This window comes from Phycodurus eques, chromosome 1 (assembly GCF_024500275.1).
Source record: "Phycodurus eques isolate BA_2022a chromosome 1, UOR_Pequ_1.1, whole genome shotgun sequence".
In the NCBI taxonomy this organism is placed as follows: Eukaryota; Metazoa; Chordata; class Actinopteri; order Syngnathiformes; family Syngnathidae; genus Phycodurus; species Phycodurus eques.
In genome coordinates this window covers 35818012-35843155 of record NC_084525.1, presented here as the reverse complement: position 1 = coordinate 35843155, position 25144 = coordinate 35818012, and the positions used below count along the sequence as shown (strand labels likewise).

The following is a 25144-nucleotide window of genomic DNA, read 5'->3' as shown; positions in this document are numbered from 1 at the left end:
TGTATGTCTTGCACCTCATTCAACTTCAAGTTGGCATGATGTCCAGACAAATTCACAGTTGGAGCCTGAATCAGTCCCCTTGCAAGGGAAGATCACACATTCTGAATGAAGCTCTAACGCCCTTGTATTGTATTACAATGTATGACATAATCAAGGTTGTGGCATTTATGTGGGAGAGTCTCTTCCTTTCACTAAGGAAAGATCAAATGAAGAACAAGGCAGCATTTGTCTTCCCAAGGTCAAATGGCAGTATGACTGTTACATTCACCACATACTAATTCACTGTGTGTATACAATCTGTGGTGCCTGTAAAACGTAAAGCACCGATTATAGCAACACTGACAACTCATTCATTGTTTTTTCAGTTGCTGATCAAATTTCTTCATGGGAGGCAACTATATTTAATTCCTGTGATATGTCCTCTCCTTGGAAACATGTTTGTTTTTGTGACACATTAGCAACATGGCCCTGGCTATGCAGTCTCTCAGCCTGTTGGTCACAACTGCTGAATCCATTTTTCCATCAAGTGTGATTCACGCAAGATTTTTTTGGTACAATTCATTCAGCCACCGCTCTCCATGCACCTTGTGTTTCTCACCATGCGCAGGTCAAACTTTAACCATTGCTTTTGTTACGATTCTAAACATCTTGATGCTAACACAGCATAGCCTGCTAATATGTGAAACACAAGCATGCACTAGTGCTGGCAAACACTTACTGTTCATCTGACAATTGGAGGTATAGTGTATTTGTGCATTGCAGGGGCAGCAATAATGTCACTATAATGCTTTAAACTAGCATGTGCGGAGTGTAAGGAAATGCTAATGTATGTCTCTCCACATTAAGCTCTGCTTTTCTTTCTCGTAGTACAGTGAACTTTTGTTAGATTTCTATCTTGTCTTTACTGTAGTACAGCACATTTTCATACACTGTCACCTCAAAGTGAAACGATTCTTGGTTTGAATCCTGATCCAGCTTGCATGTGTTCTCTCTGGGTAGTCAGGCTTCCTTCCAAAGTCAAAAACCTTGTATGTTAACCCTGGTACACATGAAAGGATGTTTTTAACATCATATATAGTGTTTCAAATGTGAGGGTCCCCACAAGATGAGTTAGTTTAGACAGGAGTTACCAACATGGTCCCTGCGGACACCAGGTAGCCCCCAAGGACCACATGAGTAGCCCACGAGCGTGTTTTAAAAATAACTGCTATTCTAAAAAATGGTGGTATTGCTATTTGTGGTCCGGCCTGGTCCCTATTCCCCTGTAAATAGCCTGGGTCCACTATATATTATACCTTAGATAGGTGGATTCACACACATTTATCAGCAATGCTGACATCTGTTGCATTAGTCAAAAACAAATTGAGTACTGCCAATTGACCTATTTATCTTCAGTGCTGTGCAAACATTGCGAATTGCTTTTCTTCCTGCTCCTTTTAAATGCGCACAATCCTTTCTACAGCTAGGAACAGAAAACTCCAATGGGTCTGACTGGGTCAGAAGAGGTGCAATTTGGATTCATGTACTGTGGTTGACCTGCTGGTTTTATAGCACAGAGCATTACACTTTGTAAACGCAGACCGGGACAGCCTCTTGTATGTAAAGTTCTAAGTGGAGTTCTTGTGGGCTGAAATGCTGACAATTTTGGCAGACACAAATGACAGCACGACGTAGCCGTTCATCCATCCATGGCCATAAATCCATAACTAACCAAATTGACTTAATCTTCATGAATTAATATTTCAGCTAAAAGTGAAATATAGCATTGTTAAAATAGTTATTTGCGACTATTTTATCAGGTTCAAATGGTTTATATGAGCAAGTTTCAACTTGACCTGTTTGAACCTTGTAGCCTTTTATTTTGAATGGGACGCACTGGAACTCAGCATTTTGGCAGGAAAAGTAACTTCAAACGAGACAGGTGAATTTTGAAAACGAAAGTAAACCTAGATGGCAAGGAAAAGAGTAATAAATGGAACCAAATACCATCAAACGTTGATTCCTTTACCTACCCACCGATGAGACACAAGGTTAGTGTTTGTGATACTGTGAGAGAACATTTTTGTGAATTTTCTCCCGATTCATTGTGATGTAAAGTTGCTAGTTTGACCTTTGGTGAAGTTTTAGCTCAATGTTAAGCTTTTTTTTCTGTCATTGGCTCTCACTTTGGTTTGAAGACTAAAATCCATCCATCCATTTTCTTCCGCTGACTAAATGCAGGCTGCCTAAGACGAAAATAAACGCTAAAAAGTGCAACCCACCGTTTAAGTTGTTAGCTCCCTCAATGTTGGCATAAACGTATTTAATTTTTTCACTCACCCAATTTGACTTGACTGAAGTTCCGCGTGGTGTAGGCTGAGGCTCAGAGCGGAAGGGAGTGCTTCAGACTTCTACACATCATGAAATCCTCCTTTGCAACAATATAATCTTCTTCCAAGTGTTGCACTGAGGCGACTGGTCATTTATGTCGCCAAAGTTGAGACACAATTTTGTTCGCCGCCACCGTTGGGCACAAGCACGTTCTTCTTCATTGGTTCTCTCCACTTTCTTCTTCGGGTTGGTGGACTGTAGGCATCGAAAATAGGAACCACATTTTTTTTTAATTGAACGATTCTGGGAGAACCGGAATGTTAGTCCATGTTTCAATTGGTTCTCAATTCTGGATGCCCAACCCTACCCAGAACAGTATCATCCGCCAACAACCTTGTCACCCAAATCAGGAAGTTTGTCGTAGTACCCCAACTGACTTGGGATGCAAAAAAAAAAAAAAGAAAAGCAGTAGAAGAATAAAAAAAAAAGCTCGGCTAACTTAACTAGATTGCACTTGTAAAAGTTGAATTGGGCTCCTAATCAGTATGTGTGTACCGATCTTTAAATTTGCTTCAAGATGCACTACACAGGTAAGTAGTTGGTTGTTGAAATCTGTAAACTAACCTCATTGCAGGTTGGTCATTTACCCTGTCCCCGCCAACCACAACATGTAAGTACTACCTGTATCTGTGCTATATTGTAGCATGATATATATAGCATATCTGTATAGCTTTAAAGAGTATTGTGTATGATGTGGTATTTTCCAAAAGTACCAGTTTAAGTACAGATGAAAACTGTAGCTTGAGATATAGTAGCTTTCTCTCTCTCCACAGGACAACCATAGAAGCTGCAAACACATGGCCTCAATGGTGCCAGTGTCCTGCCATCCTTGTCTTTCCACGTGCATTATACCTGTAATTCATCTGAATAGCCTCTTGAGTGAGCTTGATCCCAAATAAACCAACTGTATTAAGAATTAAACCCCTTTGGCTCGCTCCCCTTATATTGATGAAATGTCATGCTCCATAGCTTTCATTCCATTTACGGGGAACCACAGAGAGGAGCCGCAGAGGTGCTAACTTGACTGCCTGGCCTGCCTCCCTCATGTGTAGATTGCTCTGCAGAGAGAACCTTATCAGTACATCAGCTGAGGCCTTGTCAGTCACTCATAAACAAGAAGTAAAGATAGCCTTAGCTGGCCTTCACCAGCAATAAATCTGATATCCCAGCCATTAAATGATCAGAAATAACTAATCAGACTATTTCGTATTTTGTTTTCGTATAATGCAAAGGTCATGATTGAGACAACTTCAGTGATGGCCAACATTAGTTTGTTAGCCAAAACAATTAATTTTACCAGCCAAAAAACTGGCTCACCCATAATTTCTTGTGTATAATACGCTCTCGATAATAATGCCACCCCCAAAATTGACTCCAAAAATCAGGACAACACTTCTTCCGATGTACAATGCACACCCATGACTTTCTATCAAGACCCCACAAAATTATCATGTAGTATGTTTTTTTGGCGGAGTTCTATGGTCTTAGCCCCCTAAAACAAATCTTCAGCCCCCCTTTAAAACAAAAGTTTGGTTTCCAGCCGCCCCATACCCCTGCGACAATTACATTTTTGTGTACAAAAACGTGTGTGCGTGTGTGTGCCCATGTATGAATCTGTGTGGATGAGTCGTGGAAAGGGATTTATTTTAACTCTGTAAATCCCTTTGAGATGTATATCACTATGTGCTCTATAAATAAAGCTTGCATTGATTTGATTTGGAGACTCTGTATTAACAAATTAGGCAGAAGTGCTTATGTGAAAAGCAGTTTGAGCTGCTTTCCCTTTTAATTCCACTTGGTGGCAGTAGATTTCCTTTATTTTCTATTTATGTCAGTATGACCCTACAATATATTCCCAAAGGTATTCGCTCACCTCCCTTGACTCACATATGATTTTAAGTGATATCCCATTGTGTCTTCCGTTGTAGTTACCTTCTTCGCCTTGTTTTGGTGTTTGAGTTTTTGTTTTAACCTTCTATTATTGCAATTTCCTCCTGTGGCATTTCATCCATCTGTTTTAGTTGGTTCTTCTTGTACTTTTGTTTTTTTTCTCACATTTACCTTTTGTCACGTTGCTTTTTGTTGTGCATCTTTTGTTTCATAAATACCATGAAATCTGCTCTGCTGGTGGTGTTTCCTTTTGGGTTCAACTCACTGCGTGTTCACACGCCAATTTATTTATTGACCACAAGAAAAGAATGTAAGTGAAGGGCAGTTCCGTGAACAGGTGAAATGCATGGTGTTTGCAGAGTTTTGTTTGCCCATTGGTTTTTCCTTAAGCGAGTGTTACATTGTGACTGTACATTTGGAAGTGGGCAAGACAAATCATAAGTGCAGCAATAGCCCATAAAACCACTGAATGAAGATTTGTTCGTAATAATCTTTCTCATTGGATTGCAGGCTATTTTGAGATCACTGAATGGCTTTTTTTCATTTTGCAGGATATGAGAAAAGCACTATGATGATATGGTGAGGCAATTTTTGTGTAATCGTTGAAAAGGGCTCTTCTGTGTAGTGAGACGGTCATTCTTTAATAGTAGCTCAGCAAATGGATGTCGCCTGGTGGTAACCTTGCACCTCTGGCAGCAGTGTTATCTAATATAAAAGCCAACTAATTCAGTTTGATTGCTTTTGACCAGAAATGACAACAAATTTTAGCTGTACTCCAATGATAAAACAAGAGTTGCTCACCAAATGTCATCTGCTTTAATCTATACAGTGGTGCCTTGACTTAAGATTTTAATTGATTCCGTGACCGCTCTTGTAACTCAAAACACTTGTATCTCAAATCCTCTTTCCCCGCCGTTGGGCTGCTGCGGTCCCCGCTGAATGGGGTGCTTCAGTGGGGCTGGCGGACCACCCTGGGTCCCTTGGCGTGGATGTCTGGGTGGGACCCCAGGTTGGCCCTTCCCTCTTGGCTGTGGGTGGGGTCCTTCGTCCTCCTAATACACAGCAACTCGAGTTATTTAAAACTCCTCTGTTGCATATTAAAAAACTGTTCCGCCATTAAAAGGTTTCAGATCCTCCATTCTGCATAACCAAGCAGCCAAGCAGGACAGGCACCATGTCACTGCCCCCTGATGTAATGTGTATGTATAATTATTCATAAATGGAGGACACTAAACTTCACTAGATCGTAGTAAAACAGTGTGAATGCAACTAAACGTGACAGTATGTAATGGGGTGTAACAAAACTTCGAGGTTCGATGGGAACCATGTTGCTGCTGTCGGGTGAAATCCTCGCATCTCCAAAACATAAATTTTCAGGAAATCCCCAAAAATGCATGTTTCTTGAGTCATTAACATTGCATTGTCAAAGGAAGCAAGCCATTTGAAACACTTTAGATTGGTCAATAATGTATTATACAGCACACAAATTGGAGCAAGGGAGAGACAAGAGAATGTGAGAGAGCATTGCTATATAGTAAAATACTACATGCAGATCAGGTGGAGAAATCAGTGTAAAAAAATAAAAATAAATAAATAAAGTAAAATTTGGACAGATTTTAAAGTTGATAGATAGTTTGAGGGGAGAGCGCAGACTTTGCTCATTTTAAATTTCATATGGAACAGGTTCCACAAAAAACCTATATTAGGCACACACACACACACACACAAACAGCAGCTGAAATAAGTATTTAACACGTCACCATTTTTCTCACTAAATATACTTTCAAAGGTGGAAGCGACTCCATTCACCGAAAAAAGTCACAGCCCTGGATGGGCAACTCATCTCCCCTGTCACCCACCAAACAGTTCCATTTATCTTACTTATTTTAGGAAATCACCGTGAAGACATCCCACTATTTGTTATCTCTTCCTCTGAGACCCCGTTAGTCCTCGGAATTCCCTGGCTCAAGAAGCATAGACTGGACCCACCTATCTATCACTGGGTGGAGTCCTCACTGCCATTCACACTGCCTGCTTTTTGCCATGCCACTTTCCAGCAAACCTCAACCACCCGCCACACCAGTCGACCTCTCCCGGGTTCCGGAAGAATATCACGATCTCTTCCCTGTTTTCAGTAAGAATCTTGCCAAGATCCAAGCAGTTGTTAACTGGCCCACTCCCACCACCCGCAGAGAACTACAACGATTCCTGGGATTCACCAATTTCTACCGCCGCTTCATCTGCAGTTACAGTAAAGTCACAATTCCTCTCACTAGCCTTACCTCCACCAGCTCTCCTTTTCAGTGGACCCCGGCTGCATCCCAAGCCTTCGACCAGCTTAAGTCCCTGTTCACCAGTGCTCCCGTCCTACGTCACCCCACCCCTCCCTCAAGTTCGTGGTGGAGGTTGATGCCTCGGGCACGGGGCGGGGGCCGTTCTCTCGCGCTGGACCCCACTTCCCAAAAGCTTCATCCCAGTGCGTTTTTTCCCGTCGTCTGTTCCCGGCTGAAAGTAATTATGACATTGACAACCGAGAGCTGCTGGCCATCATCTGGGCATTGGAGGAGTGAGGCATTGGCTGGAGGGGACTGATTCTCAGTTTATCATCTGGACCGTTCATAAAAACCTTTCCTACCTCCGGTCCGCCAAACGTCTTAACCCCCGACAAGCTCACTGGGCTCTTTTCCTGAGCCAATTCAACTTCAGCCTCTCATTCCTCCCTGGTTCCCGCAACAGCAAACCTGACGCCCTGTCTCACATGTACTCCCCCCCTCCATCCCTGCAGAACCAGAACCCATCCTCCCTTCCTTGTGCTTCTTTGGACCAGCCACTTGGAAAATCGAACAGGCGGTTAAAAAGTCTCAGAAGACTCACCCAGATCCCAAGACCAGACCACCTAACAAACTGTTCGTACCCGATTCCGCACGCTCTGACGTCCTTCAGTGGGGCCACGACTCTAAGCTCACCTGTCATCCTGGCATCACCCGGACCATCCATTTCCTCTAGCAACACCTCTGGTGGCTCAGCCTAGTCAAAGACACCCGAGAGTTTGTCCGAGCCTGCTTCGTCTGTGCCCAAGGCAAGGCTTCTCATCAACTCCCAGCTGGTCTGCTGCGCCCCTTACCCGTTCCGAGCCGCCCTTGGTCCCACTTCGCCCTGGACTTTGTCACCGGCCTAACCCCATCTGAAAGTAACACCGTTATCCTCATCATTAACGACCGGTTCTCCAAGTTTGTCCATTACATACCCCTCCCCAAGCTACCCTCTGCCTTTGAAACTGCTAACCTCCTTGTCAGTCACCTCTTCAAATTCCACGGAATCCCCATCGACATCGTTTTGGACCGAGGTCCTCAGTTTTCCTCCCTAGTTTGGAAGGAGTTCTGTAAAGCGGTGGGCGCATCAGCCAGCCTGTCTTCCGGATACCATGCACAGTCCAACCGCCAGACGGAGGGGGCAAATCAGTCCCTGCAGTCGGCCCTTCGCTGCATTACCGCACATAACCCCACCTCCTGGAGCACATTCCTCCCCTGTAAAGAATATGCCCACAACTCCCTCACCACTGGTATGTCCCCGTTCATGGCCTGTTATGGTTTCCAATCTAAATTGTTTAGGGAACACGAGCATGCGGTGGCGGTTGCCGCAGTAAGGGATCACCTGCAAAGATTCCAGTCCATTTGGAAAGACGTCAGGGCAGCCTTATCCCGGTCTGCTGAGAAAAATAAACGGCTCGTGGACCTTTGTCGCGCCCCTACGCCTGAGTGCAAGGTGGGTCAGACGGTTTGGCTTTCCTCCCGTGACCTCACACTCCAGACTGAATCCCGTAAACTCACTCCGTGCATTGATAGGCCCTTCCCGATCACTAAAATCATCAAGATCACGTCAGTTCAACTAAAACTTCCACAAGCTTTTAAGATTAAGCCGACGTTTCATGTGTCACTACTCAAGCCTGTCTCCACCTGCGCTCTTATCCCTCCGGCCATACCTCCCTGCGTTATATAAAATACTGTTGGACAGATGGATTGTTGCATCTGTAAATCATTATCCTTGTATGACTCCTTGTTAAAAATCACTGTTGACTCAAAAGTAACTATTGGTAGTATGATGAAATGACTGTAATCTGATTATTTCCTTGGATATAATGCGTTACATTGCTCGTTACTCAAAATGTGGCCATTTTAGAGTAACCGGCATCCCTGATAAGGAAATAAGTATTTAACAATTTTGTATACCAAATCAATTGCAAAACAAAAGCATGGTCTGCTAGGTCTAATATTTTGCCATTTCCCCACTGTCCCCCCCTGTAATTGTGCTGCTGGATCTTTCCACCACTGAAAAATCTGTCAGCTTTGCACATTTTGGTTCACGTCTGGTGTTGGGGTAGGGGGGCGGAGACGACCTGTTTAGGGCTTATCTGGTGCATAACAACAATTGTTAGTCGCAACAACTTAATGGAATGGACTGGCCGTTATGAAGTTGTCCCAAAATACCCAATTGCCACCCCTGCCTCTGATAATGGCCCTCTGAGGAAAACCGTACCAACAATGTAGCCTGCGATAAAAATGAGTTTGACACCCCTGGATTACCATAACAACATCAGCACATGTTCACATAAATAGAACAGCAATGTCCTTGCTTGATTGAAAAAGAAGTATGGTGTGGACGTATTTCACTCCTGTGGACGAAACAATGGCAATGTGCAACCTTTGTGATAAGAGCATTCAGCACAGCAACAACAAAGCCAACTTGTTAACAACGTGGTTAACGTGGTAGCTGTAATACCATTTTAAATGAGGCAACACCAGCAAAGTTTAATATTTATTTTATGAGTGTCGAATAGGGAAAAAAGGCAGTTGTATTGCTGTTATTTTTAAGTAATTATTTCAGTGTAAAGAAATTATACTGGGTGATTTTAACTCTTTTGAATATTTCAGTTTTTTAGTTAAAAGTGACCCAGGGGTTATTGTTATAATACTTTATAGGCCTTCAAGATACAATAGAAAATGTATATATATAATTTATATATTTAAATATTAATATAATTTTTTTTTTATCTTATCACAGGTCACAAGAACTGGATCACTTTCTAATCAAGCGCTCACCCTTTTTCATCTGCAACTGCTGTCTTTAAGTATTCATAAATAAGCATGGGCCGAGCTCCTTATTTGTCATGTGCAGCCCTGCTTGCTATAGGTCTTCTCCTTTAGGAGCCATAGCTCTTCTTTACAACTCCTGCCTTAAGTAGGAAATGCTGTGGGGAATGTCGGCAACAAATAATCAAATAACAAGACCTGCATTTGCATATGTACAACGTATATTTGGTGGTGGGCAATTTTCAATTTCTTTGACTGTATGATTGGCTTTCCACTTAGGTATCATGTCCCCAACCGTGGTCACTGGAACGTTCAGAAGCTTAGATATGCACTATAACAAATGCCATTGTTATGTTTTGCAACAATTAGTTTGCGATGGTCTTGAGACAGCTCTTTGCTCTTACCCATCATGAGCTGTGTCTTGACTCGCACCTAGGCAATGAGACCTTTTTGTAGGCCATCAATTAGGACTGAACCAGCTGATATTCATTTGCACTGACAAGGGCCTGGATTGCTGTTTGATCATTGATAGATTTTAAGCGTTGTCTTGGCTTTCCACGCCTTTTTCCACGCCTTTTTGCACCTCCCTTTCTTCATGTGTTCAATACTTTTTCCCTGTGTCATTTCACATTTTTACAAACGGGTTAATTTCTGATCTTATTTGTTCTACTTTCTTTTTATGTATGGATTACTTGGGTTGTTCCCAACATCTGGTGAAATTTTCAGGTCAATAGCACCTTTGGAAATATATTTAGTGAGAAAAATGGTGACGTGTAAAATACTTATTTTTGCCGCTGCATATATGCATGTACTAATTATACATATATATGTATATTTGTCTTTAATTTTATTCATGAAATTTCCAATTTCCTTGACTGTGTCACTCCCCTATCCTTCCTGCCTGCCTGCCTGCCTGCCTGCCTGCCTGCCTGCCTATCGATCGATCGATCTATCTATCCATCCACCTATCTACCCACCCACTTACTTACTGACTGACCTACTTGCCACAGTTCTTTACAGTCTTGGGTGATTGCTTGTCGACCAGTAGCTAGTGTTTGCCCTGGTGTTATTACCAATGCCTTTCTTTGCTCTGCTCTTGTATTGATCCATTTGCCGACTCATTTTGGCTGCTATTTATGCCTGTTAGGAGCTTCAATGTGGTGCTGAAGCAGGTTATAGGCCAGTATGGGAGAGATTTGTCTCAAAGTTATTTCCACAAATACATCCGTGATTTACACGTTTTTCAAATCCACAAATATTATTTACGTTTTAAGTTAACTTTTTTTTGTTAATAATTTATCTTGAAAACTGCGTTACATTTCCCTAAAAAATAAACGCGTGTGCCTGCTGATCCACAAACGCACCTTCAACAATTCACAAGCAGAATTTAATATTTACAAATGATAAGTCATGATAAATGCACACACAACATTAAAAAACATGTAAATTGCAGGTGTACTTTGGATCTGAAAAAAAAGTGTAAATCACAGATATATTTGTGGATCTGAAAAATGTGTAAATTGTGAATATATTTGTGTTAATATTTCTGAGACAAATATACTAGGCTTTACACGATCAAGATTTTTGGGACCGATCACCAATCAGCGAGTTTAAAAAAAAACGATAACCGATCACCGATCCGATCACAAGATGGAGGAATGTGTCTATTTAAATGACCTGTTCATTAATTGTATATACTTGTTCCTTGGATCCATAAAGGTTGGAAATCACTGCTCTAGTCAGATCGTGTATTCTAATCAGTCAGGTCAAACCAACATTACATGACAGAAATAATGGGTGCTAAATTACTGAAATGAATTTACTTTATTTTTAATTAAATTACTTCTCGCACGGTGGGCGACTGGTTAGTGCGTCAGCCTCACAGTTCTGAGGACCCGGGTTCAATCCCCGGCCCCGCCTGTGTGGAGTTTGCATGTTCTACCCGTGCCTGTGTGGGTTTTCTCTGGGCACTCCGGTTTCCTCCCACATCCCAAAAACATGCATTTTGTTTTTACTCTAAATTACCCGTAGGCATGACTGTGAGTGCGAATGGTTGTTTGTTTCTATGTGCCCATGCGATTGGCTGGCAACCAGTTCAGGGTGTACCCGGCCTCCAGCCCGATGACAGCTGGGATAGGCTCCAGCACGCCCGCGACCCTAGTGAGGAGAAGCGGCTCAGAAAATGGATGGATGGATGGATACTTCTCCCACACCGAAAGTTTAGAGCATGATTCGACAGAACGATGGCATGTTTGCGTCCAACCATTCGTGCTACCACTATCTTGCTAGGTACGTGAACATACCTCAAGAAAGCCTTAAACGAACATCCTTTCCTGTCCTGACCACCGGTGACCACCAACACACGTTTTCCCCCATTATGTCTTTATAATACAGTCGGCTCGCTCCACTCTTTTTGTTGTCGCCACGGTAACGAGTGTATCCAGTCGCATTTGAGCTTGACAAGATAAAGCCCAATGATCGTAAAAAACGGGATGCGGTGGTATCGGAATACAAGATTTTATTGCAGTAGTCTGACAGTGCAATCGTGAAATAGCAAATTTGTCTTGTAGTCTTATCCGGGCATTACCTTTTTAAAAAAAAAAAAAAATTCATTGGCCATCAGATACTTACAGTCAAAAGACACACAACAAGGCTAAAAATAAACTAGCTTTTGGATTAAAATATACTCTGCATGTCTTTTGCGGAGCCAATCAATGACATCATTGATCGGATCGGCGAATTATGACATTAAAGCCGATCAGCCGATCAGCATAAAATGCTAAATATCGGCCGTTACCATCATCCCGATAAAATAGGTGTAAAGTCCAATGTATACATACATTTGTATCGGATCTCATTAGTTTATGTAGAAAAAAACTAAATATGGTGGCCATTGGTGGGTCCTGTGCAATTTTTACTGACATGCGTTGGTCAATAACAGAGTTAGAGCTTCCACTAAATTTCTACTGGAGAGTTGGGTTGATTAATGGCTGCGGATTAGTGACGTGCAAATTCAATCACCATAATTTCCAAACATTGAGCGTTTGTTTGCTTTTTGTCCTAATGTATACCAAAACATCAGGGACATATATTGGTGATTAGCATTCTCAATCAATATTATTTAATCGGCGACTGTTGGCAGCAGCTGAAGGAATGAGACAAGATGTCTGCTGTTCTACAAACTGCAATATAATAGTTTTTTTTCACAGACTTTAACCTTATATTGTATCATGTTTTTAATCCTGCAATATTCTGGGGTGATAAATTCTGCCAAAACACACTGTCACAACAACAATTAGATAGCTCAGGGACATTTCAATTAGCTTAACATTATCTTTTTGGCCAGTTAATAATGAAAGTCACTTTTCAGACATCTTCATATTTTTACACCACCTTTTTACACCATTTAAAGGTGAAATAAACAGTTACGAGGAAAACAATAACACTTTTTTTTATCATATTTGTAACTCTCTGCATGTCCAGACAGTTAAAAAAATCTTTTGGCAGCATGGTGACGGACTGGTTAGCACATCGGCCTCACAGTTCTGAGGACCCGGGTTCAAATCCAGCCACAACTGTGTGGAGTTTGCATGTTCTCCCCATCCCTGCATGGGTTTTCTCCGGGTACTCCGGTTTCCTCCCACATTCCAAAAACATGCCTGGCAGGTTGATTGAAGACTAACCTAAAATTTCCCGCAGTTGTGAATGTGAGTGTAAATGGTTGTTTGTTTATATGTGCCCTGTGATTAGCTGGCAACCAATTCAGGGTATACCCCGCCTCTCGCCCAAAAATAGTTGAGATAGGCTCCAACACGCGATATGTGGTACGGAAGATGAATAAATTAATGAATGAATGATCTTTGGAAAACTCATCCCTCTCCGTCCTGATCTAATGCCTCAAATTTAATTTTCATTATTAATTTAGAAAGTCTCCGTGACAAAGAGAATTGTCCAATTAGACACTGTAGAGACTGGAGGTGTAGCCCGTGAGTGTGTCAATCATTTTTTCGTGTATGTATATTTACGTCAGAAGGAAGCCCTGGGAACAATGATGGACGTGGAGGCTGTCGGCGGCTATCCCTCGTTTGTCAACAAACGGGTCTTCCAATACAAGGAAACACAAGCAGAGCAAAGAGACCAAAAAGGCTAAACATGTCATGATCCATTACCTGCAGTTCCTCTTTGAGAGCTTGGGTGACGCCGTGTGCCTTGTCTCTCCCTCTCCCCCTCTGCCTCCCAAGCAATCAGCAGTACCTGTGCAGCGCACCTGTCTTCAAGCAGCACTGAATACTACCTGCATTTAAAGCCCATCAAGCTCTACAGCCTTCGCCTGAGTATTGATGCTTGTTTTTCTGACTCTGACTCTCGTACTCCCAGGTTTTTGTGATTTGATAGTATTAACCTACAACCTGCATCTGTACTCACCCAATTGTGTTCTTCCCCATCTCCAGTGTTCCTTCCATGCCTTCCCCGTCTCGCTGCCCGCTCCAGCCATGCCGCCAAGCCACACCACCTGCTCACGTTCCCGCTTACTGCTCGCTCCATGTTCCCGACGAACCACAACTCGCCTTGGATATCCTTACCCTGTGACAACCTACAATAAACCATTCTTAATCTACTCCCTCCGCCTCAGTCTGCTCTTGGGTCCAATTCACATCCTCCTACACCCTGTGACAAAACAGATATTATCTGACAGAAACAAACAAAACTAGGATACACATTGGACCTACTATTTGAGAGGTGACATCAACTCAGACTCTTTGAGGAACTCGATGGACACGAGCGACGTGGCTGCATTTCTGCTTCACGCGTAAGTCCATCACATACTTTTATTTTTAATTGATTGTGCATTCCCCAAAAATAAAACTTAAAATCAATAGCATTAGTGTTACAGTATATAGCTGTGTTCGTGTGTAGCACTTGGCACAAACTACTTTCGCAAAATAGCATTGTTCGGTAATAATACTGTACAATACTAAGCTAGCATTATCACAAGCCGATAGCCACAGCTGCTATGTTGGAATGACTTTGTAATCAGCGCTATTAGCAGCGTCGAGCAGCACAGCAGCACTATGTCATCACTAAGTGCAACAGGGTGGGCGCATGCTGAGTTTAGAATGAGATACTGTATTTTGGAAACAACAAACAAACCAAACTCCCGGCAGCCTAATTTAGCGTGACAACCCCCAGAGCAGCTCAAAGTAGCTGAATAGCGGCCAGGGCTAGCAGCAGACTTTCCAGAGAGCTATCCTGCAATCTACCAACTAATTCTGTCTACCAACAATACAGTAGCTGGCGTTATGACAAGCCATAGCTGGTTTTCAACCGGCGCTGTTAGCAGCATGGAGCAGCACAGGAGATTAGTCCCACTCCGTAAGGCAACAGTGTGGGTTTGGAATGCGTATGAGAACGAGCCAACAAGGTCTTTATATTTATGATGACTATGTTGGTGGTCAGGTATGTTGATCAATCTCACTCTTATTTTAGTGTTAAAGTTGTGTGTCAACTATGATGAGACAAAGAAAAAGTGAACAACGCTAACTTAGGCCATGTCTGAAATCCACAGTGCTGCAAACTATGTTTCAATTTGTTGTAGAGGAATCGTGGTTAAAAATCCCAGACAATTATTGTTATCATCTCAGATAATGCTGCAAACATGCTTGCTTCTGCACAGCTGGAAAATGGAACACACTGTAGTTGTTTTTGACTTCAAGATGGGGCATAACCGCGTGATCGCCTCGGTTACCTGCTCTCTAGCATTGTCTATGTTTTTGTGTTTTTCGTTCGTCTTTGGAGACATTCCATGACTCACTTACACAGGGGAAGACCAAACATTAGGAAGTCTATCCCGGACTTTCTTTAACCAACTTTCACAAATCCGCCCAGTTTTTTTCTGAGTTCCTTACCGGAGCGGCGGCCACAGTGTACGGAGCATAGAGGTGAAGACGACGGAGGGAGAAGCGAGCAGGAACACAGTTCAAGCTCCGTAAGAGAGGATTCCGAATGCCGCTTCCGTTGATTCACCTTGAAAATCTACGATCCCGACCCAACAAAATGCACGAGCTTCATCTCCTCACAAAGACCAGTAAAGACTTTGGACGTTCTGCTGCCCTGTGCTTCACGGAGACATGGCTTTGTGAACATGTCCCCGACGGTGCCGTAATGCTTCCAGGCTTCCAACTACACCAGGCAGACCGCGTCACGGAGTTACCAGGGAAAACAAAAGGCGGCGGGATATGCTACTATATCAACAAAAAATGGTGTACTGACGTCACCAAGCGCAGCTGTTTTTGAACTGTAAGCCATTCTACTCAGCGCGTGAGTTCGCCTCTTTAATACTCGCAGCATTCTTCGCCACAGCTGCCCCTCACGCTGTCCAACTGCCCTGTGTCAACCGTCGAGACCTTCAAGTTCCTGGGAATTACAGTTTCTCAGGACCTGAAGGGGGAGACCAACATCAACTCAATCCTCAAAAAGGCCCAGCAGAAGATGTACTTCCTGCGGCTTCTGAGGAAGCATGGCCTGCTACAGGAGCTGCTGAGCCAGTTATGCACAGCAGTCATCGAATCAGTCCTGTATTCAGCCATCACAGTCTGGTTTGGTGCTGCCACAAAAAAGGACAAACTCTGACAGCAACGGACAATCATAAAATTGTCAGTACCCCCCCTATTTGCCCTTGAAGACATGCACCCTGCCAGAACTAAGACAAGAGCATGCAAAATCCTCTTGGACCATCCACATCCTGGTCAATGCAAATTAAAACTAGCAGACATTCCAACAGCTTCTTTCCTCTTGCCATTAACGTCTTAAACAGTTAACTTACAATTCCATTGTAACATGCTGCCAATTTTGTCTTGAGATTGTTGTCACATCTCTGTTGGGCTGATTATACATTATTCGTCCACTCACTATAGTAGTATCGCCACTCTGCACTATTTGCATATTTGTTGTTGATCAATGCTGGCCACTCACAGTGCTTGAGAAGTCTCTGCACCATTTGCACAATGGTCACTGTACCAAACTATTGTTCTGTTAGTCATTTCAAACTGTTCTAAATTGCTAGGGGACTCTGCATCATTTGCACAATTGTCAAAAAAAAAAAAAGTATCACCCTTCCTCGATGTGCCGGCTCAGCAACTCCGTACACCAGTTGAATAACATGCATGTGATATGGTGTTCATTCACTAATAAGTTTGTTAGAAACACTACAGACTTTTAATTACTTGTGCTGAGATCACTAATAACACAGGTTATACTAACATATCAACTTGCAGGTTCTTACAGATGTTTAGACACTAAAAAAGAATCCCCCGACATCACTCGACAATAGCACTGCCTTGCTCATTTTCCCCACATCCTTTCCTGCCCTTTTCTGTCCTCTCTTATCTGGTTCTCTTGGTTAGTTATTGCTTGTCCTTACTGGGTGAACCCCTCCCCTCAATCTACAAACGACTGTTGTAATGTTAGTTCTGTTCAAATATCTAGACTGTGTCACTATTGTTGTGCTGTGGTTCTCATCCCTTGTCCCCTTGTACACGCTGTCCCTCTGTCTATCCCCTAAAACAACTTTTCTGTCCCGCTACATTTTCAATAAACATCAGAATAATTAATCAATGAAAAAATAAGCAGAGGGAGTATTTCCAACTCTCCCGTTGCACAGCAAAACTGTTCCAGCACAAAGGCATACAGACTCACCATTCTGTAAGGCCATGCAGCTGAAGGTTTAAAAAATAATTTAATTAAATAAAAAAATGTAAAAATACTATTATATTAAGTCAGGTATGTTCGCAGAATTCGGGGTAGGACCCTTTAAGTGTTTTTTTTTACTTCTCCTTACTCCTTTTGAACATACTATATATTGTACATTCTTTTGATTATATTTCCCTTTTTTTGTTTTGTTGTTGCTTTTGGTATACCATCCATCCATCCATCCATTTTCTGAGCCGCTTCTCCTCACTAGGGTCACGAGCGTGCTGGAGCCTATCCCAGCTATCATCGGGCAGGAGGCGGTGTACACCCTGAACTGGTTGCCAGCCAATTGCAGGGCACATACAAACACACAACCATTCGCGCTCACAGTCACACCTACAGGCAATTTAGAGTCTCCAATAATGCATGTTTTTGGGATGTGGGAGGAAACCGGAGTGCCCGGAGAAAACCCACGCAGGCACGGGGAGAACATGCAAACTCCACACAGGCGGGGCCTGGGATTGAACCCGGGTCCTCAGAAGTGTGAGGCTGACGCTCTAACCAGTCGTCCACCGTGCCGCCTGCTTTTGGTATACATTTGTCAAAATCTGTTATTGTGTCTGTATGTTATTAGTATTTAGGGTTGTGTGTGAAATGCATTTAATAGTTATATAAATGTGAGATTCTTTCTGAAGGACACGGCCTGATCAAGATTGGAGTGACACGAGCCAGTGCTGGAATATCAGACAAACCTGATGTAATTGAACCATGCAATATATCTTGTAAATAAAATGTGTTTATATACTTTTAGTTTAATATTTCTTGTTTTAAATATACAACCCATGAGCATGCGTTATATAGGGAACTGATGCTTATTAACTGGAAGGAGATACGAAATGCAACACTTTGATTTCTGAGTGGCAATTGTGAAGAAAGAACCCTTCATTTTCAGTCTAAACTCAGTCTTTCAGCTCTCCCTTTTAAGCAAGACATGTTGGTGATTCGATTTTATTTGTGATATTGGCGTTCCAGTGTTACAAATATGGCATCTATTCTTTCTGATGTTGCGATTGGCTGGCGACCAGTTCAGGGTGTTCCCCACCTCTCGCCCGAAGATGCAGTAGCTGGGAGAGGCTCCAGCACGCCCGCGAGCTTATTGAGGATAAACGGTCCAGAAAATGAATGGATGGATGGATGGATTCTTTCTGATGTCGGTATATAAAAGCCGTTGAAACAAGTATTTTTAAAAAATCCCTCATACCCATCCCATCAACAAAAATTAATGAAGACAATATGGTACAATTTTTTTCTGTTTCATTCTTGTACACATACATTTACCGTAATTTCTCGTGTATAATGCACTTTTGTTTCCCCCCAAAACATGTCAAAAGTCAATGGTGAGCATTATACATAGGTATAGGGGAAAATTAAAAAAACTTTTATAAATGTATGCCGCCATCTAGAGGTTATAAAAACGCTGTACACTTTCATTCCAATATGACACCGCCACCTAGAGGTTATGAGAAAGGTGTAGCCTACACTTTCATTCCAATATGACAGGGGTACGTGCTCATAAGTTTGCATACCCTCGCAGAATTAGTGAAATATTGTTTTTTTAAATACGACTGATGACTGAATACCAACCATCATTAATTTCTTTATGGTTATCTTTTGTTTGATGATAATGCTTTTCTGAAATGGTTAACAGTTTAATGTGAATCCCATTAAAATAAAATTAAATGTGTTTCGCCTGGCTCTTCATGTTTTCTTTGAAGAATTGTACCCATCTTACAAATTCTGCCTGGGCAATCAAACATATGAGCACAACTGTGTGTTATATCATTGACTAAATGGAAGTAGGGCTGGGAATTTCAAAATAAGAGCAAGTAAATAGATAGATAATACTTCATGTTTTGATCATATGGGTGGAAGCAAAATCATGCATTGTAAAAATGGATTATACATAGGTAGGGTTTTCCAGAACTTTGAGGTCAACTTTGGGGGTCCATATTATACATGGGTGTGCCTTATACACGAGAAATGACTATACATGCATGGGTGTTAATCAAATTTTTGTCACGTGCCACATTGTAGTTATGATTTTCCTCAGATGGCCGTGATGACGATAAACAAATGTTTCATTGGCTCATCGTATTACCTTTATGTACACAACAAATCGATGGACAACTCGTCAGGTAATCAATACCTTGTTCTGCTATTTTTCAAGTTACTGTAAAAATGGGTTTGGTAACAAAAAAAGCTTTTTCCACAGCTCAACATTTTTTTACATTTGACAGTTTGTAAGTTTTGGTACAATTTTTAGCAAGAATTGTGGTGTTTGACACAATTTGGCCTTCACCTGTGATTTACAGTTTCTAAAAACTGTTTGTGTGTAAATGTGTGTGTACAAATCACGTGACTATTATACAGTGCATAGCGTACCTCCTCGTCTGCTACCCGGAGATTTACTCGGCAAGGGGTTGTAGTCGGCCACGGTCACCAATAGCCGTGCTCTCCTCTTGGGAACTCTGATAAAACAAAGGATATAATAAATTCACCTGACATTTCCTCTACTACACTGTGGAGTACTGATATATATAGCTTTTATAAAAGCTAGTTGTTGTTAAATAAGTGGCTAATCAATCTAATGTAACATACATGCTGGTAATTTTTTTTAACTATAATGTCACGACTTTTTCCTTACCGGTGAAAGAGACATGTTGGAAATGGCAAACTTGCAATAAGGTGACCACGGGAAAGCCAGCTGGTGACTTGCGTGTGCACGCCGCTGAGGGGCATTGCTTCGGCCAGAGATTTGGAGGGAGGGGTAGTGAGCCTACATTAATTCCATGAATGGCGGCGGTGGCTGCAGTGAATTGGTTGCAAAATACAGCGTTTATCCGCTGACATATGAAGGCTCGTATTTAGTGTATTCAGACGGGTTTTTCCTTGAAGTCCCGAACAAAACCTGTCACTCTTGAATGAAAATGAACCTTTGCTCGAAAACCGTTTTTTGACGCCAGAATTAGCGTGTTCTCTATTACGTTCATGAGGCAGAAATGAATTAAGTTCAGTGCACATTTGCACAAAATATGATCTAGTTCAATGCACCTTCGTTCATTGAACTTGTTCAGGTACAAAACAGGATGTGCTGTACGTAGCGCTTATGCTGTGCGCATTATATTTATGGTAGCAAGGCAAGTACGCTATTGAGCTGAGGTAAAACCAGATTATTCTGGTATAATACTTACATATACATTACATATTATAGAAGTTGGTGAAATGATATTTGGAATAATGCTGGTCAGTATAAACACTAAAGTTGATTGTATGTTCCATGAAAAATACTTTCAACTGGTTTTAGTTAAATAAAAATGTTGATTTATGCATGAGGCTAACTATACTTTTAATTACGCTAAATTGTATTTGGTGGTACAGGACAGTTCAACATTAATTTCCATAGGCAATTACATTATCATCATCTGTAAGAACAACATGATTTCATCACACTGAAAAGCAATGTATTAAGTGCGCAATTCTTCAGGTCAAAGCCCTCTTGTGTTCTGCTCATCAACATTGTAAATTGAAGAGGAGGTGCAGAGTAATTTGTTCTCGGGTCGTCACTATTTATAAACAGACTAAATCTGAAAATATGTGGTTGATGCTGTATAATTAAGAAATGATAAGTCATTTGAGATAATTGTTTGGAACTGGATCTTAATGGATCTCGGCGGTTCAACCTTGACACATTTGCAAAGGAAAAAGGCAAGTTATTCCAATAAAAGCAAAGCATGATATATTCTGCCACATACAGACTACACGTAGTGACATTAAGCTGTCTGTTGGAATATATTTCCCTAATAGATTTTTGTGCGGCACGGTGTCTCACAGACCCGGGTTCAAATCTAGGGTCGCCTGTGTGGAGTTTGCATGTTCTCCCCGTGCCTGCGTGGGTTTTCTCCGGGTACTCCACTTTCCTCCCACATCCCAAAAACATTCGTGGTAGGTTGATTGGAGACTCTAAATTGCCCATAGGTGTGAATATGAGTGTGAATGGTTGTTTGTTTATATGTGCCCTGCGATTGGCTGGCGAACAGTTCAGGGTGTACCCCGCCTCTTGCCCAAAGATAGCTGGGATAGGCTCCAGCACGTCCGCGACCCTAGTGAGGAGAAGCGGCTCAGAAAATGGATGGATGGATATATATATATTATATATGATAATATCTAATAATTTAAATACACCCTAGGCATGTTTTAATATAATTCATGGCACTTACATTTTTAAAAGCAGCGAATGTGTCACAAGTTAATTCAGACAAGACCCAAGAGCAGGGGGAGGCTGAGAGGTTGTGATGAAAGGTTTATTGAACAAAGGGGAATGGAGATGGTCCTTGAGATATGCTGGCGGGTTGTTGAGGCAGGGAACGTGTGGCAGGCGGTGGCGAGGACAGGCGGCTGGCTTGGTGGAGCGGTGGAAGGACTCAACTCGACGAGGGACACGAAGGGAGCACTGAGGAGAAGGAGAAACACGTAGGTCCGAAAAATCACAAGAAGTGGCGTGGCTTACTAATTCTTGAGAGCCGTTGTACCGCAAGAGAGCGTTAATACGAGAGTTTCTGGGATCTGGCAGGCTTTTATGCAGGTGACGATGAGGGCTGAATGGGTGCGCAGCCGAGTTGGTGCTGATTACTGTGAAGACAGAGAGGGTGGGAGAGAGAGGGCGAGAGGAGCGTAAAGCGCAACCAGGCTCCAACAAAAAGGACTGCAGGGCACCGCTCATGACAGTATGTGGCTCAAGAATGCGTCGTCCACGGACCGAAGGATCAGGGGTTTGAATCCTGGCCTTGACAGTCTGCTGTCAAAATGTCCTGCAAGACCCTGAACCCTAAATTAACTCCAGGTCGGCACTGTAAATGAGAAACTGTTCTCAATTGTCTTACCTGCTTAAACAAAGGAAGTATTTCAAGGTTGTAAACATAATATTTTGAGTGAGCGTAAGAGCAATGGATAACTAAAATATTGTACAAACAGTATATATTACTTCTAATAACACCAAAGAAAATCTGTGATACTGTGGGGATTACTGCATAAATTATTTTTAACATTCTACAAAAACAAACAAAAACTCAAAACAAACGTATAAAAAACCATCTTGGCAGCTCACCAAGTTCTATACTTTTGCTAAAAAAATAATATTTATAAAGTAACAAAGCCCCCTTTTTAGCATCTGGCAGAAGAATGCAGATGTTTAAATAGACTTAAAGAATTTAAGTAGCTATAATGTCATAAATTATATTGTAACTCAAGGAATAATCCAAACAAACTGGTGAGCGATTATGAATGGTCGATAACATTGTAAATGTTCAATAGTTGAACTTCTATTTAAAAGTTGCATTTTGAGTGTTGTGCAACAAGGAACATTAATAATTCTGTTTACAAATATTAGTTTTATGATCCTTATCATGTTGGTAAGGACTGACTATGTGTTACTGATTGAGTGTAGAGCAGCTAAAATGTTTAAACAGCTCCATCACTAATGTACTCACATTTTCCAATCTGATTGTCATGCAAATAGATTAAAATTACTGTCCCTTAAAAATTGATATTGTCTTTGCTTTCAAGTACAGTAACTGAGGCTAATTAGAAAAGAGTTATCAATCAGCCTGGTAATGATATTTTCGCTAGTTAATTATTGTTCAGTTAAGACAGTTTCCTTACATGGTTTTGCGAAATGGTTTCAGTGCCTTAATTTCCTCTGTGGTTTGTGAAATCTCTGGTAATCCTTTAGTAATCCAGTTTTACAAATACTTATTTAAAGTCAATAATGATTTTTGTTTGTTTCTTCTAATTGCTGTGAAACCAATCACAACTCTGGCTTTGTATGTTTTTATTTTTTATTTTTACACAACTCTGTACACTGTACATTACATCAGATTATATAACAACAGAAATTAGCAATAATCTGGAGAAGGTTGCTGTATAATAATCTACAATCATGACACTCATGTACTGTACAGTTTGTGTGTTGGGGCTGTCTTTATTGCTCTAGATCTGGACTCAAAAGCGAAAAGGAGACGTATGGTTAGAGTGGAGGTTTTGGAGTGGGGTCCAACAGCGTCGCGAGGCGAGGAGCGAGTGGGTGAGTTGCTGGGCGAGGCAGGAAAGCTGTTGTTGAGTGCTGAGGGGGTCCTTGGATCAGTTGAGTAGAGTAGGGACTTGAGAAAACAATGTGGAGTCAGGCTGGGCGAAGGACACTGTTGTGAGAAATTGAGAGGCACTGGTGGAGAAAGACAAGAAAAAGAATCAAACAGGAAATTTTCAGACAAAATGGTGACACTGAAGACAGGTGTGTAGGCCGGAGTAGAACTCATGGAAGCGGGAATCATTTGGCACCTGCCCATTGGTTCAGGCAGGATTTTTAAACTCAATTGATTACAGATTAGATGCAGGTGCACCAGAATGAGTGTCCTTCAGAGGCTGCCCTGCCCAGCCTGAAACAAGAAAGCAGGCGACAAGCAGTGTGGTGCAGGAAATGAACCCATCCAAATAAAACAAGTCCGTGCCTAAACAACACAGGACCCACTCGCTCAACGGACTCCACCGCCCAGGCCTGCCAGGATTTGCCCAAATCCCATAACCCCCCCCCCATCCACCAGATACTAGAAACCCCGTCCCTGGCGCCGGGCAGCCAGTATCCTGAAAACCGTGAAAGCAGGATGGTTGTTGAGGGCGCTGGAGGAAACTGGCTTGAGAAAGGAAACATGGAAGGTGGGGTGGACGTTCATGGAAGCCGGAAGGTTCAAACGGAGAGAGGTAGGGTTGATGATCTTGGAGATTTTGAAGGGTCCCACAAACTGGGGGGCGAGTTTACATGACTCTGTTTGCAAGGGAAGGTCCCGGGATGACATCTGTCCGACCTAATACTTGGGGGGATGTTGTTTGTTTCCGCCGAGCAGTTGCGGGCCACCCTGATGGTTTCCTATACAGCCTGAATTCTGCGGACGTAATCCTAACTGCAGGGACAGCTACTCCACCTTCTGGTCATGGAACATAGGTGGTTGGAAACCATAAGAAGCCATGAAGGGTGAGATACAGTACCTGTCACTGAGCAAGTGAGGGAGTTATGGGCATATTCTACCTAGTGGAGAAAAGAGATCCAAGAAACTGGATGGTGTGTGTCAGGTTCAAACAACCGAGAACATTTAATAAACAATAACAAGGAAGGAAGACAAGAGACTGTTTTTTTTACTCGCGAGGAGAACGGACAGAGTTCTACGCAGTTACAACCTCCTACCGCTCTGAGCACACTGTCGAGCCCTCTCTTTTTATTTCCTTAGGCTGGTTCCGAGTTACACAGACGTTGCTGTTGCTATCTTGAGATAAGGGCACACACAGCAGCAATGTGAAACAAATCATAGATATAACTCATTGTGCAGATGATAATGCAGATGTGCTCTTCATCAGCGCTGATTGTTTCACCATTTGACCACAAAATGTTCCAACCGCTATCTTTTGATGAGGGCACAGTCCTCTTCACAGACAACTTCAACTTTCATGATACATTCAACATTATACTGCTGAATGAATGCTTTACAATAGGATTAGAGCAAACATTAGATAATTTATTTACATTTATTCTAACAGTGTGCAGCGCCACATTGTAAAGCGGCTTCCAAATTTTGGTTGGCAAGTTCCGTTTGGCCGTTGGTCTGGGAATGGTAACCCGAGGAGAGGCTGGCTGCTGCGCCCATCACCTTAGAAAACTGTCTCCAGACTTGGGAGAATTGTGGACCACAATCTGAAACAATATCTTGAGGGATTCTGTGAAGCCTGAATACATGGTTAACGAGAAGGTTGGCGGTTTCAAGTTCTGTAGTTAACTTGGGTCAGGTTTGAGTTGGCATTTGGCAATTGATGTAGCCCAAGAATGTCACGGAGGGGGACTCACATTTATCTGGCATTACATACAGCTTGTTCTCCAGGAGCCTCTGCAGAACCATCCTCACGTGCTGATGAAAACAATGGTTGAGTATGTCTTGGAAGCCATCATTCATAAGTCGCTGGAAAATTGCATGGGCGAGATCAAAGGGCTTAACCAGATATGG

At 42.2% G+C, this 25144-nt stretch overlaps 1 protein-coding gene and 1 long non-coding RNA gene across 2 annotated transcripts in view; one reads left to right on the top strand and one right to left on the bottom strand.

Moving 5' to 3' along the window:
- Window positions 1-2658, bottom strand: part of LOC133417171 (immunoglobulin-like and fibronectin type III domain-containing protein 1) — a 28679-nt gene extending 26021 nt beyond the window's left edge. Inside the window, exon 1 of the mRNA XM_061704762.1 lies at window positions 2320-2658. The gene's annotated coding sequence lies outside the window, so the exon portion shown is untranslated. The remainder of the gene's footprint in view (window positions 1-2319) is intronic.
- LOC133417241 (uncharacterized) lies at window positions 1935-4452 on the top strand. The gene is made up of 3 exons (XR_009770331.1): window positions 1935-2030; window positions 2945-2980; window positions 3144-4452. It is a non-coding gene; the product is annotated as an uncharacterized LOC133417241 (long non-coding RNA).
- Window positions 4453-25144: the final 20692 nt, after the last annotated feature.